Raw genomic sequence first — 15,777 nt, 5'->3', positions numbered from 1 at the left:
GGCTTTTGTTCTTTTCAAGACCCAATAATTGACCTTTTTGGCTCATACTAATAGATTTCTTTGGCAAAAATAATATTTTTAAATTAAAGCAACCAAAATTACAAAAAATGTGACGATACATTTAATTGGCGTGACACCAGCACACATTTTATCACATTTGAGCTGTTTCCAGCGTTTCTAACTGTTATAATGGTCATTAGCCTTTGTAGCAATTTTTGTTAGTGGGACGATCCATTATTACTTTTATTTAATTAGCTGAGTTTATGATTTCGACTCTTTTTGACACTTTGATTTTGTCTTGTCCATTTTGTCAATTTGGAGCGATTTGAGTTCTTTCTACTGGTTTTACTAACATTTGCTATTTGTAGGTCTCTTTTAGCTGACTCTCCTCTTTTAGACATTTTGACTCTTGGTCCTTTTCAATTTATTTCCAGTGGTTTTGGAGATATTAGCCTTTTTAGCAATTATATTCTTAAAACCATTTTCATTCTGTTATTGTTATTGTTAGGCATTTGTCGTGATCTAGGCTCTTTTAACCATTTTCACTCTTTGTGAACTTTGTATTGTTATATAACATCTACAGTAAATCAGCACAATTCATAGTAAAATCAAGAGTTTTTCTTTTTTTTCACTCTGTTAACTTTTGTCTTTGTTCCTACTTTTGTTTGTCTGACTTCCAGCTATACTCTCTGCCAGGAAAAAAAAAGAAATGGACTAAACTTAATATACAACATATTTCAACAAAGAAATGCTATTTTCAGCCTCCATTGCGTGTACTATGGTAATACTTTTACTTTTACTTTTCATGTCAATTAAAGGAGAAATGTCACCATCGACAGTCAGAGTGAGGAAATTACATTCCTGGCTGTGCTGTTTCTAAGGTAACTGGATCATGATAACTCTTGAAGACCTTTACAGCAGCGCCTGCCACCTCAGCTCACTCTCACTTTATCGAGAAAGAAGAAAAAGACTCTGCTTCTCTCGCTCATGAAATCATTGTGATCTGGTCAAACAGCAGACTATCAGCAAGGTGACTTAACATCAGCAACATGTCAACACAACACAACATCACACAACACAAATAGGTATGTAATGATACCAGTATCAGGTATCAGCACTGATACCAGTATCAGGTATTGGATACGATACTGGACTAACACCGTGGTTCCACCGTGTGCTGGAGTGGGGCTGAGAGGGAGGGTACAGTACGGCAAAGGGCCCCCAGACTCAACTCTGTCGCACAGTCCCACCACAGAAAGTACAATTAAAATGTAGGCGGGGCTGTGAACGACGCAGAGAGGCGGGGCTGTGATCCACGCAGGGAGGCGGGGCTGTGAACAACGCAGGGAGGCGGGGCTGTGATCCACGCAGGGAGGCGGGGCTGTGATCCACGCAGGGAGGCGGGGCTGTGATCCACGCAGGGAGGCGGGGCTGTGATCGACGCAGGGAGGCGGGGCTGTGATCGACGCAGGGAGGCCTCGAGTGAATAACCCGAGGGAGAACATGGAACCAGCCAGTGTCCAACTCTGCAACCGTCCGACCATCTCTGTGACACAGGACAAACTTTGTCATTGTGAGCAGGAAGGTTTACGACTGATGACATATCAAGTCAAGAGTGACGATCGTCACTGACCAATCAGCAGACGGCTGCGTTGTCAATCCTCCTCACAGACCCGTTCCTCTGTGCTGGGTATCTCAACGGAGGGGTGGAGGTAGCCGGTGGTCGCGGTTTATTTCCGTACCATCCACAACTTTTTCAGTCAGACCACGTGAAAACCCGCCCCACCCTGCCACGCCCCGCCACGCCACGCCACGCCACGCCACGCCACGCCACGCCCCGCCCCGCTCCGCCCCGCGACGTCCCGGCACAGAAAGAGCGAAGAACCGTGGCTTAAGTGCTTGTACTTGAAAAAAGATCCCCGATACAACCTGGTGAGGTTTACGTGACGTAATGCGTCAGAAACATCTGGTACAGGAACACAAGAGAAGGTGAGTGGTATAAATGAGAACGACAAAAGTCAGACAGACTGTAAATGATCTTCTGACAAAATATGAAGATGAGGAGAAAGACAGTTGGTGCAACACCAGCAACTTCATCACCAGCAACTTCATCATCAGCAACTTCATCACCAGCAACTTCATCACCAGAGACATTTGGACCAGCAGAGTCAGAACGATGTCGCTCAGTAGTTTAGCTGCTCAACTCATAGCTCTAAGCCATGCTACATGCTAAAGAGTTGCAGGGCTCACACACCAGCGATGCTACATGCTACATGCTAAAGAGTCTCAGGGCTCACACACCAGCGATGCTACATGCTACATGCTAAAGAGTCTCAGGGCTCACACACCAGTGATGCTACATGCTAAAGAGTCTCAGGGCTCTCACACCAGTGATGCTACATGCTAAAGAGTCTCAGGGCTCTCACACCAGTGATGCTACATGCTAAACATGCTAAACATGATTAAAGTTTGAACGATCTTGGGCCGAAACGATCTCCAGCTAAAAGCGGCCCCAAGTTCTGCAGCATGACGCCGGGAGGTCCAGTACTAGTTGCTGAGTAGAGTCTAGGGCCTCTTAGAGATGTTTCCTATTATCAATATGAATCAGCGACCTCAACATGTGAGCATCCGACCCGACGGGGCCGCCTGCTGGGTGAACCATGTGTCAGAAGGGTCGCAGGACTGATTTCCACTGCGTGAGGTTTGAAAGTCTTCAGTCATGGACGACCGAGGAGCAGCATCTGCACAGACCTGCAAGAAGTCATCTGTACTGCCAACTACCTGGTTCTGATCCGGTCTACTAGTCGGAGTCAGATTCTCCTCACTGGTCTGTTACGTAACGTCAACACCTGATGCTTCACGATGCTGTTTAGAGAAAAATGAGTCTGTTGAAGCTGAACGGGAGGAAAGAGAAGAAACACTGCTCCTTTTTGCTGATCAGACTCTGAACGAGGGGAAAGTTTCACAACCAGCTAAGAAATCCACTTCAAGATTTCCTGCTAAAGCTGGATGTGGATCATGTGATCATGTCACCAAGCATTATGGGATGGATCCACTGACTTGAATGGGAGGATGTAAACAGGACAAGTGTGAATCTCTGAAAAACGTGAGTGAACTCAGCTCCAGTTCCTGTCAAAGAAACAACGTGGACCTTCTGGAGGTCTGGAACAAAGACTTCTCTGGTGTTTGTGGTGGAAATGTGTTCAGAGAAGAAATAGTCCCAGATCTTTATTTCTGAAAGCATGGCCGAGCAGTCTCAGTGTCGTACGCTATCAAACATGAGCATTTCCTTGAATGGAGTTTTGCAGGGCACATTAATGAACCCTGACTTGAGCCTGTTTTCCCGATAATCTCATGAGTTCATGTAAACACTGAGCTGCACTCAAATAACCCGTCCACTGTTTACACTGTGGCACTATATCACACGGCAGCGACAAATACTGGAGCAGCGCCGATCAATGAGGAGGGTCGATAAAGAAAGCCGAGCGTGCACGCTCAATATGCGGGGGGGGGGGGGGGGGGGGGGTCTTCGTTTTGTATGCTGCCGGTAGTGTGTGTGTGTGTGTGTGTGTGGGGGGGGGGGGTTCAACCAAAACAGTCCAAAATATTCATGGGCCTCACTGGTTGCCCATATTTTATGTTTCATGCTCATCCTCCCCGAACATCTTTGAGACATGCATCGACTAAACAGCCCACATCATTTATTGATGCACTGCAGCTTCGCAGCCTCTTCAACCACTTGCTCCACGGTTTAACATAACGCCGCGTTCTGCTGGGTCTCCGCATCCCGGTGGGTGCTAGTGCTGAAGCATTCGCATATGAGGCATGTGAGCGCATAAATAAGTGTGTGTGTGTGTGTGTGTGTGTGTGTGTGTGTGTGTGTGTGTGTGTATGGGTGTGTGCGTGAGTGTGTGTGTGTGTGTGTGTGTGTGTGTGTATGGGTGTGTGCGTGAGTGTGTGTGTGTGTGTGTGTGTCGCAGTCCGTGACAGGCTCTGGCAAAGACGGTAATGTCACTGTTGGTTGATTCCTTGTATAATGTGAGGACAGACTGCTGCTGCTGCTGCTGATACACACACACACACACACACACACACACACACACACACACACACACACACACACACACACACACACACACACACACACACACACACACACACACACACACACACACACACAGCAGTTCTGGCTGTCGGCTGATTGGCTGTGGGACGGCTCATCGTTACAGCTGAGACGGCTCACTTGGAGTGTCAGAGGAGGGAACCACACGATCCACGCTCCCAATGCTGAAATCAAGTGTTTGTGATTGTTCCTGTGATTCCTGCTGCTTTGTGCTTTAGTTTACAGGCTCAGAGGTTCCCAGGTTGGAATCCCACTGTTGAAACACTGTGACTCCCTGAACCTGACCCTTGACCCCTTCACTCTCAGGAGGTCGCTCCAACTTTCTCTGAACATATGACAGTGGTACATTCAAACACTGTGGCTGTGGAAACACGATAAACGTGTTTGTGCCTTTAGCTGCGATCACAGAAACTATGGTTATAGTACAGTGTTGGTAGTCCACACAGGGCTCATCTTCAGAGGTTCTGTGGAGTCTGTTCCTGTGCCTGGGGGATGTTCTGGCAGCACTTGTTTTGTTTTGAGATGATTAGAAATGCATATGTCGCTGTGTTGTTCTTGTTACTCAGTGTTTCTGCCAGAGACTGCTGTCAGTCAGAGCGTGGTGGCCAGCGCTGCGCCGCCGTCTTCCTTGGACCGCACACACTCACTGTCACTAAGACCATCTGCTTCCCTTCATTTACTGGCTTCTGCTCTCATGATAGTTTGGTCCAGCTGTAACTCCGCGTTTATTGCAGTTTATTTCTCCCAAAGTGAGCAGATCAACAGAAAAGCTCTGTGTGGTGATGCTCTCTACCTGTTCAACGTGTTTTCTAATTTTAATTTTGATGTTCTTCTCTTCCAGTAAATGTCTACCACCAGTGTGTTAGAATAAAAATGCCATCAGGCTGTCTGGCCTGTCAGTGACTCCTCTCTGCTCTGTGGTGTGCACGAGTGTCTGCTGTAATCCAACACCAGTGTGTGTGTGTGTGTGTGTGTGTGTGTGTGTGTGTGTGTGTGTGTGTGTTTACGTGGAATAACTCACAAAGGGGGGCTGCTGGCATTACGTGCAGTGGTTGTACAAGGAGCAGCTGAGCACAAGCATCCACACACACACACACACACACACACACACACACACACACACACACACACACACACAGATTAATATCAAAACACTGTCAAAACAACCCACCAGTGATGAAACCAGAAACATGTATTTATGTGGATCAGTGGTCAGGTTGAAGACGTGAGGAACTCAGAGGAAAGATAAACGGTCCAAACGATGACGGATCTCTTGCTTTTCTCTTCTGGTCCTCGTCACACACACACACACACACACACACACACACACACACACACACACACACACACACACACACACACACACACACACACACACACACACACACTCACATTCACATTCACACCTAGGTTCAATTTAAAGGGTTCATACTATCAAAAAAAAACATTGTATTCAAAGTTTATTGGCCCAAATCCTGCTTCTCTTTGATTTTCCTCCATTTGAATATTGGATCATAGGAGCTGCATTCAGAATCTGCTGTGTCTGTGTGAGCTGGACTGGCTCCGCCCACACATGCCCATCTTGGGAAGAGGAGGAAGTACTTCCTCTCGTGGTGCCATGTGCCAGAGCAGAGCTGCCTAATTGTGGGAGGAGTCAAAGGGAGGGCCTACCTTGATTGGGATTGGCTAAACCCCCGATGACACTATATAGGGTTTGATTCCTGATTGGCTGGTTGGAGCAACACACTTTTTAAAACCTGAAACAAGCCAGGGAGAGAGAGGACAGACTGTCTTCACTTCTGGGGCGTCAGTCCAGGTATGGGGACGATTAGTACTGCTGGAGAACCTTTAGGAAGTGATTTCTGCATAAAATGGCCCTTTAAGTTCATCAATTAGATTAGATTATTTCTCACATGCACAGACTGCATGACAGTGAAAAGCAGCGACTGTCCACCAGGCTCTACAAACACAAATTGCCAAAATATGTATTGAATATCAAAAAGAAAAAAAAAACACAAACAATACACATAAAACCACTGGTCCAATATAATATTCGAGAAGCACAAACAGACACAGAGGATGTTCAGTCTGTGTGATGTTCATGTGCAGCGCCACAGTGTCACAGCCATGTTTCTATTGGCTGTTTGTGAGGAACTGACTGGAGTTCGGAGGTCACCGTCCTGACAGCTCCAGGAAAGAAGCTCCTCCTCAGTCTTTCTGTTTTCATCTGCTTTTTTCCATCTGGTTTCATCCACTCAGACAGTTCGTTGTTGAGGATCCCTCAACATCCAGTTCGTCCAGGCGTGGAAATCCTGGAAGCTGGAGGATGTTGTACCCATGGTTCCCTCTGCAGGACATGAGCAGTGCTGTTCCCATACCACTGTACCACCGTGGGATGTTTTCAGTCAGTACTCTCTCCACCACTCCAGAGTAAAAAGTCCTCATGATATTCAGACTCTGATCGAGGTGACACTGTCATTGTGTGTTGACCACGTTAGATCCTCAGAGATGTGCACTCCCAGCTGTGTAAAACTGACAACCTCCTCAACAAGTGTCCAGTTTATCTTCAGTGGAGTTCCTCTGCTGTCTCCTTCCAAAGTCCACAGTCTCCTGTTTAGGAGCAGGGTGTTGTCCTGGCACCGCTGTCACTGGCTTTCAACCATCTCCATTAACCTCGCATGCATGTGCTTGGACTGTGGGAGGGAACCAGAGGACCCGGAGGAAACACACACACACGCACACAGACACAGACACACACACACACACACACACACACACACACACACACACACACACACACACACACACACACACACACACACACGCACACACACGCACACACACACACACGCGGGAGGAACATGCAAACAGAAAAGCCTGGATGGAATTTGAACCGATGACCTTCTCCCTGGGAGGTGAGAGCAGTAACCACTGTACTTCTGTCTTCTATTTTACTTATATGATACACTTTTCTTTTGTAAATGTTTGAGTTAAACATCCGACGAGCCAAAAGAGTCAATAGAGAATCAACTCACCTAAAAGTTACAAGTCTTCCATCTCTTACGGTAAGTGTCCACAGGAGTGGTTTTTTTTTGTTGTTTTTGTTTAAATCACATGGAAACTCATCTCATCTGAAAATCATTTTGTCCTCTCATCTCTCCTGATTGGACAAACACATCAACTCTGCTGCCCCTGGAGTTCAAACCAAACCAACATGGCAGCTCGATCACTAACTTCCTCTTTGTTAGTGACACAGTTCAGCATTCTAGTATGAATCTAGTGTCCCAATGTTAAATTGCCTCCTTGGTGCTGTTCATTGTACTGAATGAAATGATCACAGAAAGCTCATGTTTGGAGTTTAAGAAGGACAACTTCTCCAGAGGCATATTTTCCTTCTCTGAGCTACGTTGGACTTCATCGTCCAAAACAACTTGTGTTTTGTTCAGAAGAAACTAGATTCTCAACACAGCAAACTGTTTTAGTGTTAACTAGTGTTTTATCCAAAGGCTGTTTCAATAAATGTGTGTGAGTGTGTGTTCCTGTCACTGCTGCGGTGGCGCGCTGTTCTGGCTGGCTCAGTGTGACGTGAAGGACAGGCGACATGGCGTGGAACAATGAGCGCTGCGTCCTCGTCGTTAAGCCTTCAGCGCGCTGCCACGCCTGACTGTAAGCAGGAAGTCAGAAACAGGTTTCATGACCTGGACAGGTGTTTGGTGATTCTCTCATGTGTGTTCATGTGTGTGTGTGTGAGTGCGTGTGCAATCAAGCATACTTAACTCAATCAAAAGCTCCAGCAGCCCCTCAGACCGAGCCTGTGTTGTTGAAATAACTGACTTACTGGAGCGATTCAATTCTTCCACTGGGGGTGTGTGTGTGTTTGTGTGGGTGAGAGTGTGAGCCGCGATTTTCCATGCTTCGTTCATTCATCCATTCCCTGCAAAATCACACCCGATGATGAGTGGATTTGACAGAATTTAGAGGCAATGATGTACTTTGCCTCGGTGTTCCCCAGCTTGTCTCTCACTTACTTTATGTGACCTTAGAGATTTGAGGAGGTGAAGCACAGCGGAGGGGATTTTGACAGCCGACATAAACACATCAAGCAGAAATTCAAAGGTCAGAGACAGTAAAAACAGGATTTGATGTTTCATGAAGTCGCTTCAAGTGGATGCCTCGCTGAACCTGAAACACTGTTTGTAGTTTCAGACTGTAAGGTGGATGTAATGCCACCTTTGTCCAGTTGGTGGCAGCAGTGAGCCCTGTCTTGCTGTTTGTTCTGTATTCAGCGCTTACTGCGAGCTTCAGACGTCGCATCAGCTAGGTGAGGCCACTTCTTCCTTTGAAAACACACTTGTTTCCTGAGTGGCAGGAGAAAGCAACATGATGGAATTATAAGACAGGTGGGGACCAACCCGGTGACAGTTGATACTCTATTGTGTATTGACGACCATAACTGTAGTCAAGTGAGGTCACATGGAGTCAGAGGTCACTAGTGATTGATCATGACCAATGCTGGATTACAGACTTTGCATTTTAGAGAAGGTAAGATGTCACATTTAACCATTCAGACCCACATTCATACCCACTGCTCACACGCCAGTGGCTGCCCTGCACGGTGCTAACGACAGGGGACCTGGGGTTCAGTGTCCTTGATGTTAATACAGGGATCAAACCACCCATCATGGGACTAGTAGACACTAGAGCCTAATTTCCTGTAGAAGTGTTTGAAGAGGTGGTTCATTTTGCCTTGAATCAACAAGAAATAGTTTGTATCTTAAAGAAGAACCACCTGGAACTCCATGAATTTCCAACATGCAAAGCCAAAGGTGGCAAGAAAAAAGTAGAATCTGTCTGATAAATCCGAAGTCATTACTGTGACTTTAATCCCAATATGTTCCAGCTCCCATTTATGCAACAACAATTGACTGAAAAAAAGTCTGCAAGCCGTTTTCAAAACGTACAGTTCTCATTGATCTCGAATGCAGTTGTCGTGGAAACCAGCAGCTAAAAAACACAGCAAAAGTTTGACGCTTTCATCTGAAAATGTTGTGTGAACGAGTTCCCGGTCCCTGTACATGATCTGATGAGTGGAAGTGAATGCTGCACTGAAATCTATCAGGAGAGATGAATTCATTCTGTGACATGATCATTGTGATTATTTGTGACCAATGCTATGATGACAATTAAAAGTCCTTGCAGGATTGTAAAAGATGATGTCATCATCATGATAATCATAATAAGTTTAATTAAATAGCACTTTTCTGAACATATTTACAAAGTTATTTTATATTAAAGCCACAATATAATTTACAACAATAAAATACAGATCATACAAAAACTAGAGATCAGAAAAAACAACAACAACAAATCAAATTCAGTTTATAAAAGCCAAGTGATAAAAAAAAAGGAAGAGTTTTAACAAAAGACTTCGAACAGGATAGTGAGTTTTATCTGTCTGAGATCCTCTGGCAGGGAGTTCCAGAGCCGAGGGGCCCAGACAGCAAAGGATCTGTCGCCCTTGGTAATGAGTCTTGTTTTTGGTACCAAAATGCTGAATTCAGAACGAGCAGGAGACGTTGGACGTCACACTTGATTGTCTGGAACACCAGGATCCAGGGTCTTCTTTTAATGCAGGTGAAGAACAGGAGACCTGAGGGCCCATGGTTCCTCGATAGTTTAGAAGAAGCAGATTGAAGATAACTCAAAGATCTCTATAGAACAAAAACTGTTTAACTATATGAATTATTGTAACATCCTGTTGTGAGGATCAGCAACGTTAATGCTAGTTAACCACTTTCAGGCGGTCTGAAATTTGCACTGTCCCTTTATGAAAAGACTGCGTTTGTCACATCACAAAGTTTACAACAATTATGTCTCCTCAGTGAAACAGGTTCCAAATGAGAGCTGAAAGCTCTGCCTCCGTTCTACCTGTGGAGAACCTAGGAACCTCCAGGGGGCAGCACTCTGAGAACCAGAGCCCGTATTAACGAAGCGTCTCAGAGTCTCAGAGCTCCTAACTTAGACTAAAAGTTCCTAGTAAGGAATCTCAGCTTCAAAGTGATTGAGGAAGTGTCTAAGAGCAACTCTGATCAAGGAGTTGAAAGCAACTTTGATCTTAGTGAGGAGGAGTGGTCGACCCTGTTGCTCTGTATGATGCAGGCTGCTGAGAGCTGATTGGTTGTTAGAGAAAGGAAGAAAGAAAAAAAGCCTTTGTGCTCCTCGTAATGAATGGAGAGTAAAATTAACCTGTCAAATATTAAAAATGTGGAATCATGAAAATTACTATGTCATGATGATGAAATTTAGAAAAATGTATTAAATTTGTACACATCTTAAAATGATTGAACTTTCCTTGTTCACATGCTGATTATTACATTGATTTGATTATTGTTCTCTTTTCTGTCCACGCTGGTTATTTTGACCTCTTAATGTATTATAAAGATATTAATGGTGGAGGAGACGCAGCGTCATCAAGTCCTGTGATGGTGGAGTTCTTATAAAAATAGATGTGATTTGGCAGAATGATGAAAACAAGAAATGGAATGGAAACCAAAAAAGAAGTAGAAAGCCCAACTGGACAGGAGAGCAGTGCTGTTAGCTCCTCCCTGATGAGGTCGACCACAAACATTCTTCCTGTAGATTAAATCTTTGTCTTTAAACAAACGGAGAACATCTTTCCTTTCTTTGTCTTTCCACCATCTTGTCTCTTTAAGAAACTCTTCGTCTTCTTAAAAGTCCTCCTCACTACTCTTAGCGGTTTTCCACCTCCGGAGCTCTTTTAGGGCTTAAGATGCTTTGTGAATCACTTTTATCTTAGGAAGGAAACATTCTAAGAAAAATCTTAAAATTCAAGGAATTCTTAGATTCTTTTAAGAGCGACATCATTTGGAGCGTCTTTCAGCCTCAGGATGCTTTGTGAATACGGGACCTGGTTCCTCCCAGTGGTACTAGAGGTCAAAGTAAAACAGTGTTATTATATCTTTCGATAATCTCTCTCAGATGTTTTGGGCCAAATATAATAACTTCTGTTTTATCTGAGTTTAGAAGCAGAAACTTGCAGCTCATCCAGACTTTTATGTCTTTAAGACAAGCGTCTAGTTTAATAAGATGATCAATATCATCTGGTTTCATAGATAAATAGATTTATGTATCATCTGCATAACAATGGAAGTTAATGGAGGGTCTCCTGAAAGTATTTCCTCCAGTCAAGCATGTATAAAGTATAGGTCCTAACACAGAACCCTGTGGAGTTCCATGTTTAACTTCATTCTGAGCTGAAGAGTCGTTAACATGAATGAGTAGAACCTGTCTGATGAATATGATGGAAACCAGTTGAGTGCTGTACCTTTAAACCAGATGAAACGTTCTAGTCTCTGTAATAGGATGTTATGATCAATAGTATTAATGGAGCACGGAGATCTCACAAGACCAGACCAGGATCAGAACAGAGATCAGAACAGGACCAGACCAGAAACCAGACCAGAGACCAGACCAGAGACCAGACCAGGACCAGAACAGAGACTACTAGAGAGACCAGAACAGGACCAGACCAGAAACCAGACCAGAGACCAGAACAGAGACTTGAACAGGACCAGAACAGAGATTACATCAGGACCAGAACAGAGACCAGAACAAGAGCAGAACAGGACAAGAACAGGACCAGAACAGAGACTAGATCAGGACCAGAACAAGATCAGAACAGAGACCAGAACAGAGACCAGAGCAGGACCAGAACAGAGACTAGATCAGGGCCAGAACAGGATCAGAACAGAGACCAGAACAGAGACTAGAACAGAGACTAGAACAGAGACCAGAACAGAGACCAGATCAGGATCAGAACAGAGACCAGAACACAGACCAGAACAGGACCAGAACAGAGACCAGAACAGAGACCAGATCAGGATCAGAACAGAGACCAGAACAGAGACTAGAACAGAGACTAGAACAGAGACCAGAACAGAGACCAGAACAGGACCAGAACAGAGACTTGAACAGGACCATAACAGGATCAGAACAGAGACCAGAACAGAGACTAGAACAAGAGCAGAACAGGACCAGAACAGAGACCAGATCAGGATCAGAACAGAGACCAGAACACAGACCAGAACAGGACCAGAACAGAGACCAGAACAGAGACCAGATCAGGATCAGAACAGAGACCAGAACAGAGACTAGAACAAGAGCAGAACAGGACCAGAACAGGGCCCAGTCCTTTGTTTGAGGCCATGAGAAGATCATTAGTAACTTTGACCAGAGAGTCGTTGTGCTGTGATGAATCTAAAACGACTGGAAAGACTCAAATGGGTCATTAGTACATAAATAGTCACATAGTGACTTGCAATCACTTTTTTTTGGATTTTAGAAATAAAGGAAAGGTTGGATACTGAAGGATCTGAAGATATGGTTGATCAGTTTGCAACAGCTTTGGTTTTAAAGTTAGAATGTAGTAGTTGAATGAAGTTTACAAAAACTATGAATAGGATGGGTGAAATGCAGGGAAGGAATTTCCCTCAGTAGAATCATTAAAGTTGTCATAACAGTCAAGTTAGGATATTTTGTCGTTGCACACATAAACATCTCATTGTGTATTTTCATAAAGGTGCAGCAGAACTACACACTGGACATACCGTATCAGAATGATCCTTTAACATGTGCCTGGAATTGATGAGCACTCATACAACTCAGTGATAGTACACCTGGAGTGTAGATAGAGTCCTTTTTCTATAAGCACAGTCAGAGTAGTTATAAAAGAAAGGAATGGCCTCTGAAAAGAAGCTGCACTCACAGCTGCTGTACGATCATAAAAATAAAACAGGAGCAGACTTCTGCAGATTCCAAACTTCACCGGCTGTATTGAGATTTGTTACCTTGAGTCTGAGGCAAGTTCCCGTTGTCTTGTAATGGAGTATAAATCTCAGCTCCTCACTGAACCTTGCTGCACAGGGCAAGGCGATGGATTAGAGGACAGTGCTCCTCTATCCTCCCTGCTCCGTGTTGGAGAAATACTCATAAATACTCAGGAGGAACTTAAAGACTTATGAGTGGGATTCACAGGGAACCTCACCATACGATACGCGATACCCGGCTCACCATACCAATACTATCACGATACAGCGATAATGAAAGCATTGCAAGACAATCACATAACGATACATCCCGATATCTGTAACTGAGAAACACAAAATGTCTATAAGGTTAGGTTCAGTATTTATTTACAATTTGGTGTCACTCTGACTGGATTTGACACAAATGTGGATGAAGCACTGAACAAAAACTGCCTAAAGTATTTTTTCTAAGCAAACTGACTATAACTTGTCAATGTCCACGTGTCCCATCTCATTTCTTTATAAAAAGCTAATTTAAGAAAAGGTTCCTTAGTGCCTAACCAACTTGTGTTTGTAAACCTAAACACATTTTATGATAGTTTTTTTGTGTATCTCCACAGATTTTATTGCCTGTCAAACCTGTATTATGAACCCGGAACATTTCACAATTTACCGTCTTCTTTCATACAAACCAAAGAACAGCTCAGTGTTGTTTTATATAATTTAAATAATTAAATGTATTATGATATTCTTGCATATCACATGTCTTGTTCAGGAATGGGTGCACACTTTGGACTTAAACGAGGATGAGGCATCTCTTACGGTATCATTGCTCTCCACCGTTATACCCGTAGTCTTCTTCGGTCAATTTAGCCCCGCTTCAGTTTCCCTCATTCGTAAGCGCCACCGTGTGGAGTCATTGAGTAGTGATGCTGGCAGGAGAATCAGGCAGGGTTTAAAGCACCTTATTATATTAACTGAAGTATCGATATTTGGCACGGTGTATCGATACTTACTGCATAAGGAAGGACGACGATAAATCGCTGTATTGATATTTTGTCACACGATCAAACGTATAAGTGTACACATTAATTGTAGAATAGGATAATGGGAGATTGGAACCTGTCATCCTGTGTTATAGTAACAGCTGATCCCAGCTGTCATTAGACTGATCATCACATCAATACCCGGACATGCAGCGTTCTATAAACCATCTACTTTAAACAGTTATTTGATCGCTGTAGCATTCAGTAATGGTTTGTCGAATGTCATTTACAGGAGCCTAGGAGTTAAGTTGTAAACACTAAAGTCAAACTCGCACCAGAAAAAGCTAATTTAGACAAATTTTCTTTATTTTGGCCTAAAGAGCAGACCCAGGAAACCCCATTGAAGATAAGATGTAAAAGGTCATGTGACTGGCTTCATTGTAAAATGACAGAATCTTTGATGTTGATCTCCATCTCTCACGTCTCTCATCTGGATTGGCACCAACGTGGACATGACAATCACTCTTTTTCAGAACTCCAACCAAATATGATCTGATCATTTTGCAAAAAAGCAATGGTTATAAAAGTTTTACCATCCATCCAATCCTCCATGTATCAATACAATTACCCATTAATTCTCTCCATTCATCCATCCTTTGGTCTATTCATCTATACACATACTTTCACACCAACTATCCTTGCACTCATCCATGTATTTATTCTATTTATACATCCATCCATCCCTCTATCCATCCTACTAAATCATCCACATATCTGTCTATTCATTTATCCATCCATCCCTCAAGCCAGTCACTGCCTGCCATTCTACCCATTAATCCATGCTGACGTCCATTACTGATGAAGTAAGGTAAGGATAACTTTTTATTCACTGCCTCAGTTCATTTGGTTTTCCCATCCGTCCCTGTGTGAGACCAGCAGAGCCTGTCAAGCCCTGACATGAATACAGCAGGGATATTATTCCTGGGATGAATGGAACCAATGTGGCCTGTATTGTTCCTGTAGCTTCCAGTTGTGCTGAATAAAGAAACAGTAAGAAGGCAGGTCCGAGTCAAACAGTACATGTCCTGAAATGTTGGACTTTTCCTTTAAATGTGCGCCGTTCCTTTAAATATGTGTGTGGCTTGGAGTGCATTGTGTGCTCCCACCTCGGGTGACAGGCTGATTGGCCCTGAGTGGATTAAGAAGCCGGAGGTGACAGAGAATGTGCTTTGTGAATGGCTGCAGCACTCCAGACCGGGCCCCACCTGATAAAGCTGTCTCTGACAAGACGAGAGAGGGAGGAAGACGAGGGCCGTCCAAAGTGGGGAGGTGGGAGCGATACAGGAGGAGTCAGAACGGGAGGAAAAGATGAGTGGAGCTCAGCTGAGAGGGGATTAAGATGCAGCGCAGGGGGAGAGCCATGTCACAGAAGAAGACATAAAGAGGGGGAGATAAACCTGCGGATAAGGCTGGAGAAGATGGTGATGAAGATGTGAAGGGAAAGTAAATACACAGTAGAGGTGGAGGTGGATCAGAGAAACACACAGTTGAAGAACCCTGACGTCTGAATTGAATCCAGCTTTTAAAAACCACCACAGTCTCTGTCTGCGTGGTTCTGCTTGAAGAGTGAATTTCTACTTACAGTGCAACGCAGTGAAGATGTTGGAGTAAAGTTCGGGTTAGAACTACTTGGCAGGTTCCTGTCTGTGTCTCTGTAATGTTTGTTTCACTTACCTTTTTTGGTTCTTCCTGTTTTATTTTGGTACTCACCTGTCTTGTCCAAGTCGCTGCACACTAATCCTTCCGGTCAGGTTCCCCTCTGTGTGTCTTCTACGTTTGGGTG

Source organism: Lipophrys pholis, assembly GCF_963383615.2.
Source record: "Lipophrys pholis genome assembly, chromosome: 20".
Taxonomy (NCBI): Eukaryota; Metazoa; Chordata; class Actinopteri; order Blenniiformes; family Blenniidae; genus Lipophrys; species Lipophrys pholis.
Note: the sequence above shows the minus strand (reverse complement) of the source record.